Source organism: Hippoglossus stenolepis, chromosome 19, assembly GCF_022539355.2.
Source record: "Hippoglossus stenolepis isolate QCI-W04-F060 chromosome 19, HSTE1.2, whole genome shotgun sequence".
In the NCBI taxonomy this organism is placed as follows: domain Eukaryota; kingdom Metazoa; phylum Chordata; class Actinopteri; order Pleuronectiformes; family Pleuronectidae; genus Hippoglossus; species Hippoglossus stenolepis.
Genome location: NC_061501.1, coordinates 3,850,765 through 3,874,313, shown reverse-complemented (window position 1 = coordinate 3,874,313; position 23,549 = coordinate 3,850,765). Strand labels below are relative to the sequence as shown.

Sequence of the window (23,549 nt, the reverse complement as noted above, 5' to 3'; positions counted from 1 at the left end):
GGACCCAATCAGCCGAGAGGGCCAAGGAGAGGAGGAGAGACAAGCGCTTCCCTTTTAAATTGATCCCACTGAGACCCTCAAGGTTCCCCTCGCAGGACTCACAGAAAAGCGATAAAAATCTCGCCCTGTGGATCTGACGAGGAACTGGGAGGGGAGAAGGCAAAGAAGAAAGACGGTTTTGGAGGGAGAGACACAGAAAGAACAGAGAGAAGCTGGGGGGAGAGCAGCCAGTTGAGGCAGATCAAGGGGAGACAAGGGAGAGAGGAAGGGTGGGCTTGTTCTCCGAGGGTGAATCCAGGCATCTTTGTGTGCCAGCAAAGAGCCATAGCGGGGACGACTGGTGCTATCAGCTATGAAACCTGCGATACACGTCTGGTGAGGTACTCCACCAATCAGCTATGGGTGTATCTTTATTCTACCCAGGTCCTGGCAGCTGAAACGTTGGATCATTTCATGCTGGCCTGAGATTAGACTCTGGACGTGGCCAGTGTCTTTATCCACAGCATGTTAGGGCCTCAAAGGAACAAGCGCTATCAGAGCAACCCAGAGACCTTATAGCCTGCCAGGTACATCGCAGACCTGCCCAGTCGCCAGCCGGAACACGAACACACACACACACGAATACGAGAACACACACACACACACACACTATAAGGTGGTGTGTGAGTGGGTGTCCTTTCCAAAACCATGGATGTATTTTAGGGAACAATATGAAGTCATTATCACCAGGATTTCACAATCACCAAGGCAGAAAAATCCAACAACAAATTCACTTCTATGCAGTCAAATGTCACGCCTAAAGCCTCGTGAAAAAATAATCAATAAGTGGCATCCAAATAAATACATTAATTTCCCATTTACTATAGTGGCATTAACATTAGAAACTCTACAACTTTCCCCAAAACTACTATCAAGACCAAAAAAATGGATTTCCCTCTGGCTTGTTAATGTTGTTTTTCTTGTCAGAATATATTAAACTGCTTGGTTTCAGTTGACCTGCGACAACCAAATAAAGGCAACATTGCTGAAATGCATGCAAATTATTTTATGTGCAGAACATGTACTGCAAACATTCTTGCATTTAAGCGAAGGGACCTCTATATAATAAGCATTCTGGACATATTTCAGAAATTCAATTATAAAAAGGGGCCATGGTTTTCTGGCATCCAGCATTAACACTTTTTCAAAGGAAGAGCTTAGAAAGTCAAAGGTCATGGCAGTCTTTACCAGGTAGTCAATGCAGCCCTTGCTGCGAAATAACTGGCATGACAAAGGTTTAAATATAGAGACAGCCACATACGTTTTCTCCCCCTGCAAGGTATTTAAAAGTGTTTCAGTTGTAAACAACAAAAGTTAAAGCTGAAGAGAGAAGTTCAGTTTCTGTCTCTCTCTAGTCTCTCCTCTATACAGCTTACTACCACAACCACCATCATCTCTGTCGGTTTCAGAAGACTTTTACGCCCGGGCCACACTGGCTGCGTAACGGCTGCTCTGTGTCACTGTATTCACACAGGCAGCGTGTCTGCTGCGTGCTTGCAGTGGAGCCGCTTCATGAGGTTTCTGGTAAGATCATTGTATTTCCTCGAATAAAGGTACAGCTATATACGAAAAATAAATGTGGGGACACTATGGTATGAAGCCGCGTATCCTCCAGTCCTGCAGTAACACTAAAAACCTTGTTACAACAATAAATATAAACATTGAAACTTTGGTGAAAGATAATTTTCACTGTGTATTTTGGTGTGAGTCATGCACAGTAGGCAAGACCTCGAATTTCAAGAAGAGCAGCGCGGCTCACGCTGCTGAGCCACCCAACAAGCGCTTCTGTCAGGGTATTCTGACCTATTATGAAAAGATGTATTACATCAAGACTACAAAGACACAGGGCTTTTAGAGGGAGATTGAGGAAGCAGTGGGATTTAGCCAGGAGGAGGCTACAGAAGCCTTTTAGACAGGACATTGGGAAGTATAAACACTTTTGGGCTGGATAAGAGGTGAGGTAGGTATGAGGTGAAGTCAGAGGGAGCAGCTGTATTAAAAACAGCAGATTTATGATCCAAATGACTGGATATTAAAAGTAGTGGATGAACAACATATTTGATGACATCCTCTGTTAGCAGCCCTACTTGCAGGTTACAGTAAACCAACCTAGCTGTTGTGGATAGTGTGCTGAGCATGAATAACTTAAAGCCTCATAAATAAGCAGATCTTTACTAATATCATTAACCTAGCCCTGGGACTGACAGCCCCCCTTGTCCCCCTGCACTACCTCCAGCAACTGACCTCCTCTTCCAATGACAAATACCCTGAAATCACATAACTATTCAACATCAATATTTTGACATTTCATTCAGCTGACTCCCCAGACAGAGCCATTTCTTTAATTAGCTGAATAAAAATTGGCAGGGGAGGCAAATTCAAAGTTACGTGACCGGGCCTCAGTTGCCACAGGTAACCTTTTTGGAAGGACTTGGTGTGTCAAATTGATTGCCGAGAGCGCAGAGTCATCATGAGTACTAATTTTCAGAAGCATTGCACAGCAAGGCAGGGGAAATAAGAGGCTCTACTTATAACAGAGGGAAACAGGAAAAGAGGGATTAGCTTGTCATTAGAATAAAGAGCGCAGAAGAAGAATCAATTTCAGGGTTTAAAAAGCTGACAAGCACAGTTCACTTATTCTTTCTCTCCCTCCCTCCCTGCCTCTGGCTCTGAGCTCACCTTTTGATTAACCAGTCTACAGCCTACAAGATATTGAGGTTAGTTTTTGAGGAGCCAAGCTCGGATTTCAACCTTCAGGATAACGCTTTTATGTCGTGACTAATTAGGATCCATTCAAACACAAGAGTTTGAATGATCGAGACATATCCTCACAACAGTAAAGGCTGATAATAGCTCTTGAAAAATTCCTACTGCAAATTTTTGATAAAAGAAACTGTGAGTAACGAACAGTCCCGATGTACTGTTATTCTTCAGATCAGACTGTCTGAACTGCCTCCGTATGCATTATTCAATACTTGATTCTCCCCATCAAAGTAACCTGAAGAACCTAACAATCACACAGCCAATTAATCCTAGCAAGCCTATCATCATCATGATCACTAGATCTGTGTGACATGGTGCACATTGTTTCCAGATTTAGATTCTAGATAATGTATTTTAAGACCAAGACAATAAAGGTATGGACAACACAATTCCTGTGCCATTATTCCTTTCTAAATGGGCTAGGGCGGCATCAGTATTGCACTTCAGTGCAGTTGTGATTCATATTGTGAATAAATATCTCATTAGACCCGCCCTGCCTACTAAATACCCACAATTTAGTCACCATGGTGACCACGAAGGCCAAAGCAAAGCAGTGCGCCCATGTCTGTGTCAGATGTGGATGGTGGCGTCAGCATCCTGTTACATTCTGATCAAGTGTATAACACCTATCTGCTGCAAATGTGCTCGCTTTCAGTAATAGCCTATTAAATTGTTCTATACTCTCATTCTCATAATTGTCAGTCCACCTGATCTCTCTCTAGGTATGCATGATGAAAAAGGCCTTGGAACAAAAACTCTTGCAGCATGCCTTGGCAAACTAGACCAAGAAAAGAAGATTGGGGGTGATTAAAAGGCAGAGAGGCAACCCAACCTGTTCTTCCTACCATCCCCTCTCCACAGCCCCCCGCCGACCCAGGCCGTCGTGTGACCCCTGTATACCCGGGGAAAGACTCCAGGAGAGGAACCACAGGAAATGGCAAAAAAAAAGTACCACAAACTGAACTTATCTAGCAATGCCACTGCACAGCTAAGATAAGACTAGAACAGTTGAGGCACTGGTGCATTTGTTTTCAGGTGGGGGGGAGCAGGTTGGACCCACAGAGGAGCTATGCTAGCTGTAGGAGGCAGTGGTGGAGGGATTTACCATTCACAATGGATTGCTCAAGCAAGCCTCTATACTATTGCAAGGAGACTCTGAAGACAACCTTGCAATGCCGCCTGTAGAGGATGCTGCCAAGACTCGTCACATTGCTGATACAGTAACAGGAGAACATATTCAATTAATACACTAAAGCAGACAGCAATACTGGACTCTCCAAGCCAATCCGCTTATAGAACATCTAATAGCATATGAGGAGGAAGCACATTGTGCTAATTTGTCTTGTCTGTTGAGCACTCTGACAGCCCCATTGATGCAGACATCTCTTTAACATGAGGTTAGTGGGTGTTTGGCCTCCCCTCTCGTCGTTTGTGAGCTGCAGAGCCTGGAAATGATTAGGCCTGGGAGGGCAATTAGCCTGTGCATCGCTGGGCTAAATATAGTCCAGCTTGGCCCAGCTCTGCTCCTGGGTCATATCCACACCACAGCCTCCACACAGGCATGTTAGCTCAATCTGGATCCCGTTTGTTTGATGACTGATGCGAAGGCTGTGCTGACTCAGATGTGATAACATAACTCAGCCGTCGATCAGGTGTCTCGGGAGGAAAGGAAGTGAGTGGGAAGGAGTCATAGAAGGAAAAATAGAGGGATGGTGTTTGACAGGGAAGCACATGTTAACCTCGATAACCAAAAAATATGAGTCGGAGAAGCATGTTCCTCAAGTTAACTGACTCATATTTATTTATTCCGTCACACTTTAAATGTATCTACACACTGTGGCCCTTTTTTTACAATCAAACCTTCAGCTTGAATTCAGCCTTATTTCACAAGAAATACTGTTTGAAATGAACCAATGGTTGGGAAAACATGCTTTCCCACAGCCTTACAACAACTAGACGGAATGCAAAGAAAGAATGCTTTCCCATCACACAGCTGCCTGCCCCTCCAGTCCCCGTATCTCCCACCCCCTGTGAGAAAAAAAGATTGTACAGATTTTATCCTTAAAAACAGGAGGTTCGCCCACTCATTCACCTGGGACGGCTCTTGGACGGTGGAGGCAAGCTAGAAGGTTATAGGAGCCTGGGAATGTTTAACATCAAGAAAGCAATCAGAACATAGCCAGAGCTCTGGGAATTGGACAGGAAACACGGAGAGTAACCCCTTCCTGCCGGAGAGGAAAGAGAGGAGGAAGTGATTTGGATTATGGGGTGTATTTTTTACTGTAACCTGAAAGGAAACCTGTGAGCATTTATAAGTGAACTTGATTTTTACAAGTGCTACATTTAGCAAATTCAAATCAAGACTTTTTTTAAAGACCCTGAAAATAACCAGTTTCACTTCTCCATGTAACTGAGCGTAATCTCTACCTACAGCAGCATTCAGAAAGTTGATGACTTAAAGGGATAGTTCACCCAGAAATGAATATTCAGTCATTATCTACTCACCACTATGCCCTCCATCAGCATAGTGGTGAGAAGATATTGATCGAATTTTCATTTTTCAGTGAACTATCCCTTTAAGACCCAGGGTTCAAATGAGATACAAGAAAACCACTGAAATAAGGTAGTGCCTCAAACTCAACATAGACTCTGCTGCCGTTTCCCCATCACTGACTTGAACCCACATGTCTTTCTGCACAGTATGTAGACTGAGGTGAAACATAGTGGAAATGTTCTGGCACTACACTGGCTTGAGCACAAATTGCACAAGACAGCTCAGGAAACATGGGCTTGCTTTGTACCCTCAGAAAAGAGAACACTTATCAGCCAGTAAAATCTACTGTTAGAAGCCTGTTCCTGCACTGTCCTGTGACCAAGCTGGGATAAAAAGAGAGTGCTCGTACTAACATAACAAGAAGTAGCATCGCACATGACTAAAACATCGCTATATATGGTAAACTCAAATAGATTAAAACAATTCAGATGAAAACTTGGGTCCAGAGTTTGATTTGGTGGTTGCAGTAAATTAAATGTAGGTATTTTGCATGTTGCGAGCTTTTTGTATTAGGATAATGGAAGCACAACAGTCAATATCAGTGTATTTACATGCACTTAAGTAACCAGATTACAGTTGGCTTCCTCCAGGATGACGATTTCATAAAATGTCATGCAAATGAGAATCTTGGGTTGGGCATTAGAGAAACCTCTGTTCCCCAATAGATTCCTCCTGGAAAACAAAGATTTCTCTGCCATGCACAAGAGTAACCACATTTCTAAATGGCTTATTACAGGCATAGTAACAGTGTCAGTAAAGTCAGGAACATTACATATTCTAAATAGTTCCACCCAAAGTCTCACTGTGGCAACAATTAGTTGCTCAACGTTAAGCATTTAATATCAATTCTTAAACCAAATCATAGTTTTAGATATTTTCAAGCAGAAATACCAAGAAATTGATGGTTTTAGCTTTTCCAAGTGTTCACTCTCAAGAGACCATGGAATTTTGGGAAGAATTTCACTGCAATCCATCCAAAGATGGTCAACAGGAGAAGGTTCTGCAGTGGTATCCTAGAGCCACGCCATTGGTCAAAGAAAAGACGAGTAAAATGAAATCAACAGTTACTAAAGACAAACTGTAGTGTCTACTTTGTGTAAACCAACCAACGACTGAGGCACACTGTTTATGACAAGTAGAAGAAGAGCAATGCAGTACTTCTCAAGTCCCACGAAGTATTGCACTTCAATATGCAGTTCAGGAAAAAGATGGGGCATTTAAAAAGTCAACACAGTAGAAGACAGCACCACCTAAATTGTGCCAACCAGAAAAAGCCAACTATACTTAAGCCCAGCAATAAATCATATCCACTGTGTGCCCACTATATGAAATTCCCTGTAAGCCTTAACGTTACGGCCATACCCATAGATATCCTTGCAGCTCATAGCAGCAGAATAAGCTGGAAAATACATCCATCATGAAGAGAGGTTACTTTGGCACTGTGCAGTGATGATAAAAGTTTAGACATGCTCAGCGCCCTGTTTATAAACTGTTTGTTAATCTATCATTTGCCACAAGAGGAATGAGATAACAATATGGTGTGGCTTACACCAGCGTGGCCACTGTGAAAAGATCGAAGCGCGTCCTTGGAGTGACATTATTTATTGAAATAAATTCACTCAACCTGAAATATGTATAGCAAATGCATTATGAACAGTGCTTCTGATGGAGCAGAGAGGGCTTTAACGCAGCGTAACATTGGCTCGCTCTTTTCAACAGATGTCCCTTGTGTGACACACGGCAGGGATAATAGAGAGGAACCGGTCTGAACGCTTTAATTTAGCCCTTGCATGAATGGGAGGGATTTCCTTTCAAGGCCTATTTGAATGTATGGACAATTTAGAGTCCGACTCTGAGCAGAGATTTTGATCTTAATTACTTAGTTAATTAGCTGTGATTCACAGGGAGAAACCTTGCCCTATCCAAAGTCCCTTTGCATTGCTGAGGGGGCTCCTCAGAAGCACTCACATCCTCACCCCCATTTTAAAGCACCAATCCTGACACTGATTTGCAGGTCAGCCTTTGCTGAAGGTGGGCTTTTTTCCTCAAATGTCAGCAAACCCCACAGAGCTCCGGCTCTCCAATTCTACTGCCCGAGGACAGCAGAGCAGATCAGACTTTTCTATCCTCCCCTGCCTCCCCGCTCCTTCGTAGACTTATATCACATAGACGCATTCCACAGATTTATGTTTATCGTTTTCCAATGAAAGAGGGACCGCCGGTGCAACATCCTGCATGCTCCTCTCGCTGTGTGATAAATATGGCTCCCTAGCTCCCAGTGCCTCGACTTGGCCAATCAATGGAGCATTTAGCTAATCACAGAAGGAAGTAGGGAGTAGGAAGAATAAACAGGATTGTCATAAGCAGTAGGCGTTGAGTGAACTCGCTGGACAAACAATGATGCTTCTCATTTGCTTACTCCAACACAGGTAGTTATCGCTCATCAAAGTGGATAGAGCCTTTTCTTGTGATGATTACACACCACCTACAGCCACTGGTATCTTGAAGAGGCAGCGCAGAACTTGGGCAAAAGTAGGCGTGCTGGCATGCATTGGATAGCATGAGAGAACAGTACGCTCACAAAAAGGAAATGTAAGGTCCAGCTGAGGCAGCTGCTTGCTATTACACCACCTCAACCTTCCCTCTAGCAGGAAATAAGCATCATTTAGTACTGACAGGTACATGCTGAACCTTTGCTATCTCTGCTCTCAAACCGACCAAATAATGGATTACAGCAGTTTAGAATTAACCTTTAGCCTCTCAAGTGTCTTTGCCAAGGTTAGTCAGTTTCATACCTTTCAGAGTGAGTGTATATTTTCCTGAGTAGGATACAACATTAAGTAACACTGGAGTACCATGGACACGCAAGTATGTGTGAGAGAGATTTTACTTCTACTTTTGACAGCGAAAGAGAGGATCAGCTTGCACAAGCAAACATATCAGGTGTACAAACAATTTCTGTTTGTCTGTAGTTGCCGCTGAGACAAAAAAACATGGCAGCAAACAAAGAAAAAAATCCCTCCTCAAATCCTCCTCAAACATGTGAGGTGCTTTTCTGGTTGTGAAAAGCAGTAATGTAGAGGTCTCTGGTGAGCTGTAGAGGGCTTAGCGTGTCCAACTGGATCAAGAATGCTGCAGACCTGGGTTAATGCACTGCCAGGTCACCAATACTGTGTGAAAATGGCAATATGAGGCCAGTATGGCTGCTTGTAGCTTCAGGCACAAAAACAATGCAGCAATATGAGTGGAAAGCTAAGAAACTCCTCTGTATACACTGCCCTGGCTGCTGCTACCGCTCCAACACTGTGTTCAGAACAACCAGAGGTAGATCTGAGTAATAATATACCACTGTTAGTGGCTCAGTTGCAAATGTTGTAGCCTAACTTGTCACCTTTGAATACAATTCAGCCTGTGTAGCATGGAAAAAAGTTTTGCTCTGTTGCTACACTGTGTTAAACTGTGGGAAAGAATTAGCAGTTAAGACACATTGAACAATAGTTTCTGGCACAGTTTAAGGATAACAAAAGATAATCGTGATAAGTGAGGTCATCCCACGGTCTGAAACTATCCATTCCTGCCAAGGTTTTTGTGAGCAACATACTTTCTACCTGCTGCACAGGGGCCAGGCTAACAGGCTGAAATATAAGTTGGAACCACACTGGGAAAGTTATGAAATAAAGTAGGAATTAGAGCTGCAATAATTTATCAACTGGTAGACGGACCAACTAAATGAATGAACAACTACTTTGATAATCAAATAATTGGTTTAGTCAATTTTTTAAAAATGTAATAAAGTTGAGCATGAAGGATTGATGGTCATTTCAAGATAACTATTTTCTTAAGTAATTGTGAAATTGACGCAAAAAGGTCCTGCAAAATTGAGTTAGTTAATTTGATATCTATATATGAGGGAGAGGTTCAGGTCTTTTCTGTCCAGATACAGTAGTTTGAGTTGTAGCTCATCCCACTATAATTGATTGATCGGAAAAACTTGGCACCACCTCTCTCTAGAAAAAGTGATTAAACCAAAGACGTAGCTGCAGTGTTTCCCGATAACAATCTAGACTGTGGTGGCTTGCCATATTCTAATTTGTCCTGCCACAAATATGTTTTACACTTCTCATTTTAACATGTGAGTTCTTTAAGTTGATGTTTTGTTCCAATGTTGCATTTTATAGCTGTGTTCAGTGTTATTTGCAGTTCTATGTGCTGCGTGCTCACTCGCGCTATCATTCATTAAGTTGTTAGTGTCCATGCAGAGATTCAGACCTTGTAATTTCCGCTGCAAGTTGTGCGCGTACCCGCAGGTAGCATGCAGTGCAGTTATCTCACACACACAAGCACTTCTCTTTCACTCGTGTCAATTGGAATCTGTTGCATGTGAGACCTACCGCCATAGATTGAATGGATACTGTGGGAAATGCAGTAGATGTGAAGAGTTTCCAAAGTCTACAGTCAATCCAGGTGTGCCTTGGTAGAAATAGATCCCAAAACAAATGTTCCCAACAAAGTTTGTGGATAATCACAGTTGTTTTGAGTAACTTAAAACCACGTACCTCTGAAAAGCAGAACCTAATATGTGTGTCAAGATAAACTCGAAATACATTGGTTCAGACTGCACCCAGCACAGTCCACAGAGACACACCAATTACGACTAAATCCCCCCAAAACTCTAACCAAACCTTGTACTTAAAGGAACTGGAGCTGCACTTCAGAGTATAGTAATATTAATCATAATAATATATAGCCTACAGTTTTGCAAACCAACAGCATGACTAACAATTTTATATACATAAAAAAACACCACAGACCAAGAAAGGAGACGTAGGGAATGTGGGCCTAATATTAGCAGACTCTCTCTTCTCTTACCCTTGTCCTAAAAATCCCAAATGTATTATTCTTTCCAGTGATATAAATCTAAAGTAATGTGTATGGCAAAGTCTGCCAAGACAGACTTAGGGCAAAATTAAATGCCCACATACAGACAGGAGAAAACAAGCAGTCAGCTTCGTTGTTTTGTCAGTGACAGCCCTGCAGGCCCTCAGGCTCAGGAGCCGTTTCTCCTCTACAAACAGCTCTATTCTCAGGCCCCAGATGTCTCATTACTGTAAAACAAGCAGTGAGATGAGCGACATACAAGCCACTGCCCCACAACGCTGCCTCCTTTTCAATTAGAAAGGATTAGCCTAGCCTGAGCACTCCGCCTGTGCTGTATACGCTAACTTGCATTGCAAAGGACATATGTCAGACTTAAATAAATTAAAAAGGAGCATCAAGCTTGCTGATAGCAGGGTGGGAGTTATGGCTACACAATGAGTGGACAACAGGCTTAATAGGAGGACAAGGCTTCTATAAAACTTTACACCCAATGAAAAGACTTGGGCAGAGAAACAGGTACAGTATACACCCTCCTTCGCTGACTCTAATAAATTAGACCTATAGGATCCAACAATTCCTCAGATTTAAAGGTCACTTAGCAAGCATTAATCAAGTGATAAAGCCTAGCAAGTGAAATTTCTACAGTGTCATTCTTTGGCTAAGCCAACTAGACAACTCCTATCCCGTCCCACGACATGTACTGTAAGAGCGATAGCAAGGCCCTCAAACCACCGCCCGCATCACTCACTTTTATGAGAGTGGGGCGGTGAAGGCTTTAACAAGACATTTTACTCGTCAAGTGAACCGACATTACATAACCATAAAACGATGAGTTCCACAAATCACCAGTCGACTTGTGACAACAGGGAAGGGTTCCATTTGTTGAGTTGCTCACAACCCTGCCAACAAAGAGGGCTGTGATTTGTGTGTGTGAAATTAAAAACAACACAAAAGATTTCTGATGTAACATCTGAAAGCAGCCCATCTGCTGGAGTTTTCTTCACCGCACACGAAATTGAAAATGCAGCTAAGCCTGCCGCCCGCCACTCACTTCTCTGCATCATTTTCCAGAGAGTCTGTGCCATAACTGGAATAACTCCACTGACCAGGGGCGTCTGTGGTTGCACTGCACTAGTCCACAGGTCCAGAGAGGCAGGCGGCGAGCAGGCAGGCAGGCTCCGCTATGCCTGACATGGAGCACCCTCAACAGGGGGAAGGACTGAGTAATGGTAGGGTAACTTGATCCAGGGCTGGGAGGGAGCGCGAGCAACCCTGACGCCTAAATCATAGCTGTGGGATGAAGAGAGGGAGACACACAAATGTGTTTGGAGGAAAGCTAGGCACGGAGATGAGAGGCTGAGGAGACAGTGGGTGGGACAAGCTGAGAAATTAGCAGCAGGGGGAGGTTGAGACAGTATATTTGGGAAAAAGCCAAATGACAAGGGGATGAAAGTGAATGCCTCTCTGCTGCCTTTCACGCACGTGCCGCACCCACCGCAGGGGTGGGACGGACCTCAGAGGAGTGACAAGGCGTGGGTTTGGTTTCAAATTCACTTAGCCTATCTCAGACGGAATAAACCCACGTAGGCCCAAAATGACTTAGATTTTCCCAAATGTCTGGAGCTAATTGAAAAATTTAGGCTGGTAGACATAAATAGATGTATCATTCTTCACATGGGCCAAATCATTCCACCAGAAATGAACCTGTCCTACAGCCAGCGTCCAAAATTAACTCTTTGGCCTGTCTGCCAATGGCTGCCAAAATATTTTTCAACCAGCCATAGAACTGTAGTCTGTCAGCCTATAGACCAAGATGTTTCTTGGGGTTATGTGTATCTATGTTTATATAATAATATATTTAGAATTTTATTTTTGTATTTGAAATTCAACAGTTGAAATTTTACTCTTCCCATTCCTCTTCTTCTCCGCTTGCCTCCTGTTATCTCTTCATCTGCTCTCCCAAGCGCCGTCTTATATCCCTTTTGCATGTTCCCTTATCTATGAAGGTAGACAAACACTTAAAAATTATATGAATAAATATAGGCTACTCTATTTTTTGTCGACAACGTATCAACAGTCTAACCGTAAATATGACTCTCACGTAGTGGGCTAGATGTGGGAAGTGAGTTTCTCCTGGTGTATAAGAGAAGTCCCAGCGTGTTGCAGCAACCACATAAAAGCGTGCGCCATTAGCAGTAGTCAAGTTACTTCAGTCAGCCATAAAGTGTGTAGATAAGCTCAGGTTGCAGTATAGTAGATACTGAAAGGGAAAAACTGGGATTAGAGCTGAACCAACCCAGTTTGCACCCAAGAGAGTGAGAGTGAGGAGAGACGTGCCTCGTCAACCCCCAACCAAATAAGGCCACATCCGTGCTACTAAGTTTTCATTTTTAAAAAAAGTCATTGGTGCTACGTATACTACTGTGAAGTTTTAAAGCACCTTAAACAGAAATTTGGAAACACTGCCGGCCCTGTTTTAGTTCGAAGGCTGCGTCGTACTATGGATGGGCAAAAAAAAAAAAGACATTTGGGAATAATGACGGAGTGAGCTGCATTCGCTTTGATTGTTTTTTACATTCACAACTTGATTACCAGCAGTGAATGTAAACCATTGCTCACAGTTCCTGGTAACAGTTCCAACTCATTGTAGGTTCAAAAAAGAAATCCTTGCCCCCAAAAATGTCACCATTGTTATTTCTCTTAAAAAGTATATTCCATAACTTAGCAACCGAATGCTAAGTAGACAATCTGCTTCCTGTCTACACCAGCGAGCACAAGTGTACATAATTGGTCAATGTTCACAGGATATACGTTTCAGGAGTGTTAGTGGCGATGGAGATTATTACTAATGCAGAACTAAAACGATGTGGACAGAGATTGTTTTAGTTTTAAAACGAAAACTGGTAGTATGGATGTAGCCTAAATACTAATACATTGGATTACATGTTGATTGGATTGATTCTGATAAATATTACCAACGGATACACTGATAAGCTACCAACAATGTGCTGCCACATCTCTAAGCACTAACTGATAGGTTTCACTGAGCATGTTTTCCCGCTGCCAACAATTACATCATCAACTCTCTGTTGAACTTAAATAGAAAATTATATCTAAGCCATGACAGCAATACCTCTCATAGCGGGGCTTAGCCTTAGCCTAACTTTCTATACAAGTGTTTCCTCGAGAATTTTTTAGCAGCACCCCCTCATAAATAGATAAATGAATAGATAAATAAAGTCAATAGTGATTTGGTTATTTTGATTATTCTAATGCTCTCCACATAAAGCTTGTGTGCTACACCTAAGCCTTAAAAGGAAAAAATCTGATTATAGCTTTTACTGTATCATGGTCCCCCCTGATGTCCTGGCTGTGTGCTTCACGTCTCATCTTGTGTGTGGGCAGGTGAAGTGTGGGCACGAAATGTTGGACTTGTTTAATGTGTTTAAATACTTCTGATAAATCCTAATAACTTCTAATTAGTGTTGGTGTTTAAAAGTGTGAAGTGAGCACAGGGGAGTGGGAGGGACGACACTCAGACACGAGACTCCGACACAATAAAAGGATACCGGGGCTATAATGTGTGTCTGCCCCAATCTTGAAGCAGTGGCGGCTATAATTGTGTAGCGATAGGCCACCGCTTCAAAATGAACGTAGTGGAAACCCTGTATTTTATTTAGCATTTATTCACAGAGCACAAGGTCGGGTGGAACCATAGTCGTATCTGTTGTTGGCTAACGGAGCAGTTTGGAGTTAAGGGCCTTACTCATGGGCAGCTTGACAGGGATAACAAGGGAGGGGCAAGTGCTACCACCACACACTGATTTGTAAATGCTGGCCTTTGCTGAACTCCATCTAAAAAATTAAAAACGTTTTTTGAAGAGACTTATGATTATAGTATTATAAATACACAGTACAGTATGCTAAATAACAGATCTCACCACTACCAGCCAGTAACAATGCCTATACGTTGTCCAATGTTATATTCATGCTACATAAACCTCTTATGATGTTACCACACTAGGAACAATTTTTACCCAGAACACGACGAAGAAAATGGTTTGCTAGAAGTGGAACACAGCCAGGAACTATGCTAATGCTCCAAGGAGCACCCTAATATAATAATATGCCTTCGCTGCCTGCAGCCTACAAATCCTGTAAAAGTCAGTCATTAGGCTTCACATGTAATTTTCATTATCTTTTCTTGGAAACAAGAGTCTAGCAAGACCAACAATTTAGCAGAGAAAGTAATATTCACCAGACTATTACTGAACCACATCCTCCTTTTTCCATCCACAATATGGTCTCCATTCATTATTCAGACTAGAGATGCACTTTCCTTGTTCTTCAACTCTCCACTCTTGACATATTTGGGCAGCACTTAACAGACGGGATATGCATCAGCTGCTTGAATTTAGGCATAACAAAAAAAAAATCTTTAAATGAGAATGGTTTTAATCAATTAGGCTAAATGGGTTGATTGACTGGAGCTTGATGTTTTTCACCAGAACTCACAAAAGAGGATCTGAATTAGTCAGCTTGCTAATGTTTTAGGGGAGCACTGTATTTTAATTCAGCTGTGTAGTGCTGATATTGCACCCATAAAGTAATGAAGCCATAATTGAAAAAGTAGGCCAAGCCTTGAAGCAAGAATTAAGCCAGAAAAACAATCAGTGGCAGCTACAGTGTCCAAGACAGTTGATGCGGAGTGACTGGATGTTTGGCTGTATCATCCTACCCCGAGTGTAAAATGTCAACAAGATTTGGGAACGCTTTCAGTTTTCTTCAGACTTTAGATCGGTACTTCAAAGCCTGGCAATGAGTGGCGCCTTATGTGTGTGTCTGTGCGAGAGTGTGTGTGTTATGGTAACATGATCTTGGTTATGATTGAGCGGAAATGTTAGACAAGCATCTAAGTTTCCTCTGCCTGCTTCCACCCTCGATGTCTCGCCACATGTGAAACCACACTGGAGCTGCTGCAGCCAGAGTAAACGCTCCAGTCATTCGCATAGCGTGTGTTTACGCTGGATGCCAGGTTTACATGCCAGCCCCTTACTCATATTCTGCTGATAAATATCATCACGCAGTGTAATTGTTCTTTTAAAATCATATGCTATGAACCTTAAAAGTGTGAGATGTTTACCCACACTGAGCAGGAAGATGAAGAAGGCCTTCACTGGGTAGTAAGTGCATTCACTGTGTGTGTGTGTGTGTGTGTGTGTGTGTGTGTGTGTGTGTGTGTGTGTGTGTGTGTGTGTGTGTGTGTGTGTGTGTGTGTGTGTGTGTGTAAAGGCTGTTCCTCTTTCTGACTCATCTATAGGCAGGGAGCTGTTCTGACTCGGCAGAAAATCTTGACAAAATGTGTCGCCTTACAAAAGTGAAAAAAGCAGGTTGGAAGGGAATAACAAAAAGGTAAAAGCAACATAAGTTAGCGGATGAAACAGAGCCAGTATCAAAGCTTTATACGCTTCATAACTGACTACTACTTCATATTAGGCTGATCCCTAAATGAACCATACGACATCTGGTTACCTGAAAGGACCTTCACTCTAGGCAAACAAAGAGCAGCCACAACAGGTAGAGTGGCATTTTATTACATTGAACGCATTTAAGGGTCAGATCACCCCAAAAAAAACTGAAAACATATTTTTCCACTTAACTCTCATGGTATGTAGCATGTTTCAGGTTTTATTTTCCGAGATTGTAAAGAGAAATCCACCTACAGCATACCTTACCTCTTCTGATAACCCAGACAATACAGTTTTCATTAGGACAATTTACAATTATTTTCATTATTAATTTAATCTGGCGGTTATTTTCTCAACTAATCAATTAACTGCTCCATCTGCAAAACATTGTAAAACAGTGAAAAATATCTGTCATGATATTTGAGCAGTGTAAGCAACAAATGATCACATTTGAGAATCTGACACTATCCCACTTTTACAATATTGCCCAGAAAATTCCATTTAGCAATCAAGTATCGAATTAGATGCTCAAATTAGTGATAAGTGACTAATTAGTGAAGTTAGCTGATTAACTTTCTTTCTATAAGTAAATCTGTTAACTGACTTATTGTTGCAGCTATAGTTTTCAGGGACTGTTTCTGCCGTAATTAGTGAGTGACAGTGACAGTGTCCACTGTGGATTACCTCAAGTGACTCAAGTGAGGATTTTAGAAAAACAGAGGCCCCCCTATGCAATCCTGTCCACACTCACACTTTGAGGCCAATACAGATAAGGTATCAAGACTTGGGATATAAATAACAATATATGTTCCTATGGTTATCTTTTCAACATAAACAATCTCAAATGCCTAAAACCTTGTTCAGCATTCTGTACATGCATTTTTCATTACATAACCTTTACTCATTTGGCAGATGCTTTTATCCAAAGTTACAAGTTTGCGACACAGCATAACAGACAAGATATAGGCCTGACACATATAATAGTGTATCTACTTTAAATCAGCCTGGCTGGATTATTGGTCTACATCTACTAAAAAGAGGCTCTCCACATAGTTTGGACATGTCATATTTATTTATTCAGTTAACCTTTTAGTAATAATGTACGTTTATTTTATTTCCCATATTTGATAGTGCATAAGCTGTTTTAAAGACCTCTCCACCCTGTCAGGAATAAAGAAAGGAGTTTAAATTATAAAACACAGATGGTACAAAAACTTACCTAGTCCAGGGTTAGCAAGACTCCCCAGGGTGTCAGCACCCTTTGCAAAGACATCTTTCTGGGAGACGAGTATTACATGGTGTTTAACTGGAAGAATGTATGCACCAAAAAGTCCTTGGCAAAACATCCATCTATATTTAAATAAATTTACTGTTATCTGTAAATTAGGGGCCTTCTTGAATAAGTATCTACATTAGTACTAGTAATCTATATTGTACTCTATTACAGCAGGGTGAAAAGAATCTTATGAATGTGCTCTGAGCCAGAACATTTCTGAATATCTAACTTGAAAATCAAGAAGCAGCATAGAGTAGCTATTGTCTCTGTTGTGGCAGTTTCTGAGTGTGAACATTGTACCAAATGCTAAAAAGTGTTTGCTGATATGTGTGGTGTGACTCACATTACATCATCAGCACAAAATGTTGCTGAGACAGTACTTTTCTATAGAAGAAAAACATTGTATACTGTGAAAGCCGTTTTTCTCTCCGTACGTCTTAATAATGTTTCCTTAATACGAGTCAGACCTTTGTTTGACTGATCTGACACACAGCAAATAGAATTACCCTCAGTATAAGACACTGAAGACTCAACAGCGGAAAACCAATGGGAACTGTTTTTGTAGTGCGAACAGCCCATTGTAAACTAGTGTTAACTGTGAAAGTGAAGCTTTTCATGAAAACAAAATACTGCTTTCATCAACTTTCCCCACATTAGGACCTAAGATACATGAGGTTTCGTGACCTTTAACGTTCCATTCCTGTGACAAAAACTGGGCTGCTGCAGATAGTGAAAATACTAAATTGTTGCATCTGGAAAGGAAAACCAGGAACACTCTCTGGAACAGACGCTTTACCACAGAGAGAGAGATTTCCAGTTCCTATGAGATGGCTCTGACTAGAGAGAAATGTTCTCTTTCACCTCTCCCCCAAATCCATCTTAATTCACCGCAGCTGATCAGATTCCAGATTACTTAAAGGTCCAGTGTGTAAGATTTAGGTGAAAGGGATCTATTGACATAAATTTAATATAAAATAATCCTATATGTTATAACTAGTGTGTTTCATTTAAAAATTGTACAAATTGTTGTTTTCTTTACCTTAGAATGGGCCCTTTATATTGAAATACTTTATATTTACATTAGCAGCAGGTCCTCTCTACGGAGGCTGCCATGTTTTTTACAGTAGCCCAAACCCGGGCAAACTAATCACCTTTTGAGTTTTTAATGGCAACTGAAGGATTCCACAGGTTCTCTTTCATGTTTGAAAGGGGAGGTGAGGGGTATTCAGCTGAAACATGAAACTTCACCACTAGATGTCACTAAATCTTACACACTGAACCTTTAAAATCGTAGGTGTTCAATCTAAATTGTCTCACTCTCTTTTCGAAACGCAGCAGGGCCACTGACATGTCTCAGTCTGGCAGTGATACTTAAAACTGAGGAGTAGAGGAGTACCCCAAATTCTACAAGTCACATTAAATCGTAGCGTCAGAGCTGACCAAGTGATATTATGCAAGCTTTCCAGCTGTCCAGACAAATGCACCAAGCTCTTTGTGCTTTTTCTACAACATTCAACCCTGATGTTTTACTTCCTGCGGAGAAGCATGAGAAAAAAGAAAGGCAGAAAGATAAATGTTTAAAAAAAGATTATTACTGGGATTAACACAGAATTATGCTCTATCTCACAGACTGCAGCCTGATCAATGCCACATCATTAAGATATAAACGTCTGCACCGACCTAACACTGATTCTGATACATGAAATGTTTGCTGACACTATGGCCGTTTTCAGACATGACCTGCGGGTAAAGTCCGGAGAATTGGATCCGGAGTTTACCCGCAGTCTGTCTTTCACACATGCACAATGCAGCGGGAGGTTCTCTGCACTGACACGTTCACAACAGCAACAAATCCTTCTGATGCTTCTAACGCAACAGACACAAAAGTTTTTAAAAAAACTAAGAGAAAACAAATATCTCCCAGTGAAATGGCGGTGACACAGACATAGAAGACACCGACGAAGATGTCAAGAGAGTCTGTGGCGATAATGGAATGTGTTGTCAAGAAAATCACGTGATCTACGCATTGGAATTAATATGTCACTTCCTGCCTCTACCCGGCTGCTCCACCTCTTGCATGATTAATGCGGAGGATTTGATGCTGTTGTAAAGGCCTCTGTGCAGAGAACCTCCGCCTGCGTTGTGCATGTGTGAAAAACCCAACTGCGGTTAAAGCCTGTATCTAATTCTCTGGAATTTACCCACAAGTCATGTCTGAAAACGGCTTTAGTCACTACTATTACGTCTGGCTGATAATGAGTCAATTTAATTGTCCACTGATGACAATGAAGTACATCAGACTGGTGCTGAGAATGTTTTCTGTAATGGTGTCAAAGGGATATGAACATATTATGCTATTATTATGCTTAGAATATGCACTTGGGCTACCACTGCCTTAAAATTGATAGTTCATGTTGCACACCTGCAAGTAGCACATCCGATCTTTTGTGATTTACCAAAGAATTAAGTGCTGTGCAACATCAATTACAAAATGATGATGATGAAAGGCTCAGAGAACCCAACCCTCAGTAAAATGATTCAAATAAGGGTCCGTTAGAGAAACTGAGATGGATCAAATCTATATCCACATAGCAAGATAGAGAGCTAGATAGCTTGCTAGATAGATAGAATAGGAATAACCTGTTGTAGAGAAAGATAAATAAAACTAAATGAAAAAGTGTAAGTACAGTCCCGGGAAACAGACCTTGCTTGCAAAGTCCTACAATGACCAGAAGTAGTAAACACACCATGGAATGAACATATGACAAAACCTTCTGCCGATCTGCACAAACCTACTTGTGAATTGAACCAGGTGTGACACCCTTGTGTTTACACATGTGCTCTAGCATGGGGAACAGCTTCCTCACTGCTTTTAGCTCATGCTACGAAAACAACAGCAACCAAAAAACGTTGAGTACTGGTTCAAACTATGTTTAAGGTAGAGCTATGTGCTCAATACAAGTCTGCATCACTTAGTGAGAGTCAACCAACTTCCACACACCTTCAGAAACTCCTCCTCCTCTGAGGTTCACACCTCCACAACGTAAATATGCTCAGGTGCACGTCCAGGAGATGAGTTGATGGCGGAAGTTGCTGAAGACAGCTCAGTGCGTGTGTTTGCACATATTCGAGCTCGTGTGTGTTTGTGCACTGACCGCGGGGAACCCTACAGTAATGACGTATTTTGCTCGCTGCACAGCTGCAGGGTTAGCCACAGGCCTGCTCTGCATTAGCTCCACACGCACTGAGTGGCACGTTAGCCACATGCATGTACCTGCGGAGTGTTGCGTGTGCATCCTGCCTCGACACCTACGCTTCGAGGCGACTGCCATTCGAGTTTGAAGCTGTTGTTCATACAGAAGTTAAGAGTTAAAGCCACAGATGCTTCCTGCTGCATGGAGAGGCTACCGTGACAACACTGCAAACCAGCCGTGTTTGGCCTCGTTTCCCTCGGTGTAAAAGCGGCGGGCTGGGTGGAAATGTGGGATTAACTTTAAACATGTCTCACCTGGATCCCCAGTTATGTGGAGGGACGCCTTCAGGCTACACACGGGCTCATTTTCCCCAAATACCTGGCAAAGCCGTCGATCCTCATATCTGTTACTCTTCAGCCATTTTGAACCAAACCGTCGACTTCATCCAGCGAGGGGCAAACGGACATGACCGACTTATTTTTAAATTACATTACTCGAAGTATGAGCACCAACGGGATTCAATTGTGTGGAGTGTGTTTCAAGTTACCGTTTTAGTGAACAACGTGTGTTTTAAACGGGCGAGGAAGTAACATCGAGCGGTGGTTAATTTGCCGTCACACCCCTGTTGTCAGAAATGGTACGGCTCGTCAAGTCCCGTGGACTGCTGTTCTCGGTCAGATCAGCCAATCAGAAGAGCCGCTGAGTGGGAACCTGTAGCAGCGCTGTCAGAGTCAGAGCAGCTTAGTAACGCGTTACTCTAACGTTGTCAGAGAAATACAAACAACCGACAATAGAGAGAGAATTCACCTTAAAGAAGCAACAACATAAAAATGACCTGAATACAGTTTTGTCTTATGTACAAACTGTTTTTTACTTGCTGGTTCAATCACCCTGTGCCACTGCACTTTACTTTATAACATCTCATACAAACCTCTGCAGTGAAAGGTGTATGCAATGTACATTTTCAAATTCCTTTTATTATTTGTTTTATTCTATTGCCTTTTTTTTTTAATATTTGTTATTCTCTTGTCTACCTCATTCTGACTTGTCTGCATTTCCCTGGTGTGTGGATAAATAAAGTTTGATCTTTTCTTATCTTATCTTATTACATCTTGAATTTAAATTTCAAATTAAAGGCACACTCCACTCACTTTACACATGTTTGGCAGTTTGACACTTTACAGTCAGGCTCGCAAGCTATAAATATTTGACGACTGAATTATACACCAGGGAACCCGTGGTTTTGAGGATAATGACCTTTAAATGGAAAGGAGGGTCTGATAAAGGGTGCTATTATGTTGCATTGTGGGAATTGTAGGATCCAGCTTGATTTATACATGGGATCAAAAGACAGGGATGTTCTACTAAACTATAACAGCTCATAACAAATGGGATTTTTGGGATATACATATTTTGAATTTTATTTTTAGTTATTCCCTAGTATTAGAATGTATTCTTTATTTCCTTTTTTTATGTATGTTGTATTTGTACATTAATGTTGTAATCGCTGTTGTGAGTAATAACGAATTTAAAAAAGATCAAATGGATGTAGTCTTTTTGCTTCTGCTGCACAGATTTTGAGCATCTTATTATTATTATTATTTCAGAGCATTACCACTTAGCAGGTTTATTTCTTGTATAATAATTGAGGTAGAGCAAATTTTGACTGCACCATCAAAATATTTCCTCTCTTGATATACCTCAGCTTATTACGTTAACACGACTGATGCCTGATCCTTTAATAGATTGATTATTGGCACCGATGGCGATCCAGTGTACCAGATCTATGCATCTAGAATTTCAAGCATTTTTTGTACTGATTTGAATTATGTCTTACTTATAGGTGGTCTTTATTGTTGCAAGATAGAAAGTTACATTAATTCATATACATAAAGTACATTATATACACATATATACATGATTGATTGTGTCTATACACATTCTTACATTTATGGAGTTTGTACACATGTCCTGCATGCATGTCTACTGTATACATAGTATACAATAGGGTTTATTATTTTAGGATCAAAACTCCTGCCAATGTGGGCCCTCCTCCATACGATGTGACATTGTCTTGTCAAAATCTAACTTCAAGAGCTTTATAATTTTACTAATGCTCACACAGTGAATGTTCGCAAATACAGTTTAGTTAAACACAAGGTAATTCAGCACAGGAGTGCTGTTGCAATACACTGAACTTGGGATATATACATTACAATTTATGTAGTGAGGTAAAAAGTATACATATTTTTCATAGAAATGTAGTAAAAGCATAAGTAGCATGAAATTGAAATCCATCCATCCATTTGCTATACTGCTAATCCTTTGAGCATTGAGCCAATCCCTGACATTAGGCAAGATGCAGGTTACACCCTCAACAGGATGCCTGTTGCAAGGCTGACATATAGAGAAAAACAACTATCATAAGTACAGTACCTATTTGCTTCTCATCATGATCAGGAGGTGCTACAGATGTATTAATCACGTGTTAACCTTATCCTTATATATCAGGGTATTTAAAGATTTTAAGCAAGACCCCATTGTGCAGATTATCCCCCAAAACATTATATTTTCTCTTCTCTTGTTTTGTTTATGCTTCAGGAAACATTAGGAATCATAATGACGTTCACATTAATTATTGCAATGAATTATGTATGGCAAAGTTGAATCAAATGCAGACCAATAAACACACACATTTAGATATGCATGTGAACTGACACACACATACACACACCGTTTCTGCTGGTGTTTCACACCACGCTCCTGGTGCAATGAAGCATGGTGTTGTTAGTTTTGCAATTTGAGTCACCTGGGGCTACACATGTCCTGTTCTGTTAACCACTGTCACAGGCCACGGCGTATAGTTTGTGGCACATGGCAATGCTCTCAGCCCCTGTGTTTGTTTGTGTGTGTGAGTGAATGACAGACGGACAAACACACAGAGACGGAAAATGATGCATTCACATACATGCTACTCAGGATTTCTCTGTCTTTTTCTGTCGCTCTGTTTCACACACACACACACACACACACACACACACACTCACGAAGAGACTGAGTAGCGGCAGCTCTGACACACGCCTCGAGAACAAAGACGTGTAATCAGGAACTTCAGTACAGGTGTTTGTGACTGCAGCTGCTCTGAAAGGCTCTGTTTCATGCTGATAGTGCTCAGCGAGTAATATATCAATATTTCTAATCTCCCAAAAACAGGAAATGAAAGAGAGCTGCTTTTTTTTCTTTCTGTAACCCTTGAGGAAACACTGAGGTACCACTCACTAGCATTTGTGATCTCTCGTCTGTAACGCTTGATAACATCTTCAGGTATCACTCTGAAACATATGTTTACAATGAACAGTAACATAGGCGTAGCTTTG

General features: G+C 41.5%; 1 protein-coding gene across 1 annotated transcript in view; it reads right to left on the bottom strand.

The window, feature by feature from the left end:
- Positions 1-20,685, bottom strand: part of znf438 (zinc finger protein 438) — a 45,778-nt gene extending 25,093 nt beyond the window's left edge. The window contains exon 1 of the mRNA XM_035142207.2: positions 20,487-20,685. The gene's annotated coding sequence lies outside the window, so the exon portion shown is untranslated. The remainder of the gene's footprint in view (positions 1-20,486) is intronic.
- Positions 20,686-23,549: the final 2,864 nt, after the last annotated feature.